The sequence below is a fragment of the Alligator sinensis genome, unplaced genomic scaffold (genome assembly GCF_000455745.1).
Source record: "Alligator sinensis unplaced genomic scaffold, ASM45574v1 scaffold1484_1, whole genome shotgun sequence".
NCBI classification, from domain to species: domain Eukaryota; kingdom Metazoa; phylum Chordata; order Crocodylia; family Alligatoridae; genus Alligator; species Alligator sinensis.
Window position 1 is genome coordinate 224,948 of NW_005843243.1, and position 4,813 is coordinate 229,760.

Consider the following 4,813-nt stretch of genomic DNA (forward strand, 5'->3'; position numbering starts at 1 on the left):
CTTAAAGGCATCCAGTTCTTCCAAGTGACTCTGCACCATCTCAGGGTCTACGCATGGCAGTCTGGCGCCTTGCTGCTGCCTCTCTACAACCCCAGTGAGAGACTTGTCGTGCCCCTCACTTAGGGACACTGAGGCAAAGAACTCGTTGAGGAGTTCAGCCTTGTCCCTCCTGTCTGTCACCAATTGTTTCTGCCCATTTAGCAGGGGTCCTATTCCTCCCTGGGCCTTCCTTTTACTCCCTATATATCTAAAAAACAATTTCTTGTTGTCCTTTACTTGGGATGCCATCCTCAGCTCCATGGTAGCTTTGCCCCGTCTAACTGCCTCCCTACAAGCACGAGCAGAGGAGGTATATTCGTCTTTGGTGATCTCTCCCTGTTTCCACTTTTTATGTGCTCCCCTTTTGGCCCTTAGGCTGCCCTGGATTTCTCTGGTCAGCCAGGGAAGCCTCCTGGCCCCTTTCCCCCTTTTGCCTCGCTCGGGGATCGTCTTGCTTTGTGCCCGAAGGATCGTTTCCTTAAGAAACAGCCACCCTTCTTGGGCTCCCATCATTTCAAAACTCCTACTCTGCAGTGCGTCCTTTACTACTGCAAGTAGTCAGGGTCAGGGAAGACTTGGATCAGGCCAGGTGCTACCTCTGAGCTGGCCTGCTAGCAGCCCACCCGGGCAGCCCTGGGGGGCACTGCCACTGCAGAGAGAATGACCGGGGTCCCCTGCAGCTCAGGGGCTGCTCAGCCCACTCGCAGCTCACCCCCAGCCATGGGCGGGCTTCAGCTCTGAGAAAAATAAAAATAAAAATAATATAAACAAATCAGGCGCTTCGCTGTAAGTTGGCAGAAAAATTAAAAACCCACAATTTCAATTTAGGGTCCATAAAATAAAACCCTGAGGACTAATCTCCTGTCATGTGTGCAAGCACCCCTAGTGTCCAGAAACTCATGGAGAGCAGTTGAATTTTCAGGCAAAGGGTGTTTACAGACATCCTTTTAAAAAGACATCCTTTTAAAAAGGATGTCCCAGGGAGTTAGAGACTCATCAGGCTTACCTTGGGAAGACACTGGAATAAATGACAAAAACCTTCCATTAGGAAATAGGTGTATGAGGAATATTCACCAGAAACCAACACAGAGTTGACAGAAACAACTCCTGAAAAGACCACTTGGATTTCCCGTTTTTTCCACATGAACTCGTTAGGTGATTGAGGGGAGTTTACGAGGCATAATAAGGCCCTCGACACATTCCCACATGCCAGTCTCACAAGAACTCATGAGTACCATGGGCTTTACAGAATTACAGCCAGGTAGATACATAGCTGAGTGACTAACAGGAAGCAAAGTGTAACTATAAATGGAGCGATTTCTTAGTGGGGTCTCCCAACACGGAGGAATCACAGCAAGACACTTTTTACCCAGATAAATCACTGAGTGGCATCTGCCCTACCCCCCAGGCTGAGGAAACGGCCCACTTCGGAGTCTCACAAGGGCCAAGAGTGTTATCCCTGACCCCAATTTGCCTGTTTGATGACCCATGAACACCCTCCTACTCCTCAGGGCAGATATAAGTGTTCCCTGCCACTCCTGGCACTTTGTTCTCAGCATCGAGCCCATCAGACATATCGTGATGTCGTCTCCGGCTCCCCTCACCTGGCTGCTGCTAGTCCTCTGGATCCAGGGTAAGGAGCAAACCAAGGGGGAATTGGTTTCATTACACCAAAATCAGCCATTGCAGGGAAAGGAAAAGACCTAGGAATGGGGTGCATCAGCTGCTAAGCCACGCTCAAAGAATGAGTGCATTTCTCACACTGCAGGTACAAAACAAGAGAAGCAAAACTTATTTAAAACCAATGACCAGGAGCCAAACGCCACTAGATTGAATGGAAGTTATTCTGTTGATTTTAGTGGGCTGTGCATAAAACCCAAAGGAGGCAAATAAGGATTGGGTTGAAGGGAAGAGACACTGCCCCCTGACTTACAGCGTTTCAGCCAAGAAACCCCCTCCCAGAACTTGGTTAGGATGCCCCCCAGGGATTGCACTCAAATGTTATTATTGTATTGTTGGATTTATTAACGGGTTGCTCTGATCTGTATCACTTGCTCCGACTACAACTCTGCTTTTCTCTCCTCCAAAATAACCACAAATATCAAACACAGCTTGCCTGTGGGATTGGCCCATACCGGCAATATTTTTGTAAATGCAATACAACCACCCAGGGGAATTATTGTCAGTGTGGTTTTTGATTTGAGCCATTTAAAGGTATGAAACCCTTTGGGTCTCTCCCTTGATTGCTGGAGTCTCTTCATAGATTTCATAAGGGGAAAAGCAGTTCAAGGTCATTTTCTAGACTTACATTCAAGGGGAAAAGCCGCCCTTCCTCAAGTTGAAGCAGGAAATGGGGGCAGGAGCACGTAGAGCTGAGCTGTAATTGGGACAGCGGGGTGGATGGGTGCACTGTGTTACTTCCCAGTTTTTACATTTCCAGCCTCCAAGGGGTCCATTTCCCTGATTCAGACTCCACAAGCCCTGTCGGTGTCTCCAGGAGCCAGAGTCTCTATCCACTGCCAGACCAGTTCCAGCCTTCATTTCTCAGAGCTGGGGATGACGCACTATGAGCTCTGCGGGTGCTCCAGGACCCAGAGTCTCTATCCACTGCCAGACCAGTTCCAGCCTTCATTTCTCAGAGCTGGGGATGACGCACTATGAGCTCTTAGCCTGGTACCACCAGAAACCTGGGCAGCCTCCCAGGCTCCTCATCTATGACGCTGAGACCCGGGAAATGGGAGTCGCAGACAGGTTCAGTGGCCAAGAGACTGAGCACGGCTTCTCCCTCATCATCAGTGAGGTGGAAGCAGATGATGAGGGAGTTTATTACTGCCAGCAGTACAAAGACACCCCCACACAGTGATACAACCCAGTACAAAAACCTGCCTGGGCCTTTCTCTTCACTGGCACAGCTGCTTCCTGGACTGTCACTTTAGCAGTGCAACCGCTACCCTGCTATGGGGCAGGGGTTTCCTCGGGGCCTCAGCATTCGGCTAATTGGTGCCACACAGCTCGGCTATATTTGGGATGTACCCAAATAACTGCTAACACCAGGTCTTCACTGCAGACTGTGGCTGGCATAGCTGTGTCACTCAGGAGTTAGTGAGATGTCACTTGGGAGCAACAAGACTACGCCGGGGACACTGGTTACTCCAGCTCCACAAACTCTATTGATGTTTCCAGGAGACTGAATCTCTATGAAGCTCAAAGCCTGGAGCTGGCTTTGATCTCCTTTGCCTCTTGGCAACACAATCCTGTCCCATCCCAACATCCCTCCTCTACAGTGCTTTCCCAAGACCATAAGAGTAATGTACACCCAGTGGGCTCAGTCCCGACTTCACCCTCGACTGCATTGTAGACCGACTCACCCAGTTCTACAACAGACCGAGATACACAAGCTACCTGCAGAAACCAGAGAATGGCAACCTCTCTTACACTGTCAGTGATGCAGGTTGTAGCCGTGTTGGTCTGCAAGCAAAAGTAATCAGAAGTCTTGGGGAGGTGATATCTTTTATTAGATCAACTAGATAGTTGCAAATAATTCCTTTATTTGCAAGTCTTTGGGCACCACCTTTCAGCTCTCCTGTTAAATATGAATTTTCATTTCCACCTGGGAGAAATTTTACAATCTTTGCACTCCCATGTGCAGGGGGAAGGGCACATGTACCCAGAAGCTTGCAAGTAAAGGAATGTTTTTGGATCTAGTTTGTCTAATAAAAGATATCACCTCCCTAGGGGTTCTGATTACTTGTACAGTATCAGCGACATTCAGAGAGAAGACAAATGTTGATGCTCCATCAGAAGCAGAGCCCTGCATCCCTCTACCGTAGTCCAAATAACGTTTTAGAGGAGTGTTAAATGATATAGCTCAGAAGGGCATTCATACCCACTCTCTGCCCTATTCCTCCCCAATCACAGGATGTGACAGTGCTTTGAAACATAATTGAGATATATACAACCTGAGAGAAGCCAGCCACCTGACATGATTGCAACCAATTCTTTGTAGAGTGGTTTCACGGGTGTAAATGGTAGTTTCAAATGTTTAAATTCAAACATTTTAAATCACCTCATACCACCTTATGTATAAGTTAAAATATCTATGTATATGTCCCAAACATTTTAGCTGTCCATGCCAAACTATAGCTAGACTGGGTTAACAAGGTTTCTATTCACATGTTTTCCATCAAAGCCATTTGGTTAAAATTTAAGCTGTAGATTTTGATAAAAAGATGAATGGATGTTTAAAGGATTGAAAATTAAAATGGGCTATTTTTACTTCAACTATGTTATGACCATAATATATTGTTTTGAACTTAGGAAATGTTTCTTTTTGAAATGTTTCTGATGTTCTAAAACCTATAATGTATATTTTAGTCTGGAACAACTTCCACAGGCTGACATTTTATTCTTATTTGTGGCAAAAGAAAAGTTTGAGCAGCGGGAATCTCATGGGGATTTTCAGCCCTAGACAGAATGCAGTAGGTGATGGAACCACGGAAAATGAGCTTCCAATTAATGGCCAACAGACGGCAGCACTTCCCCTACAAATGCAACCATCTGAACTTCTAGGTGTCATCCGAAGTAAATGTAACAATAAGAAATTGCTACATGAGCCACGGATACCTCTTACAGAAGCACAGTAAGAACAAGCCAGAGGTAGAGGCATTTGTTTCCAAGTACAGGATTTCCCTTCATCTAAACTAGGTGTACATCTATTGGAGATTAATTGATGTTCTTCCTATACAGCAAGCACCACGTTTTCCTCACTGTACAC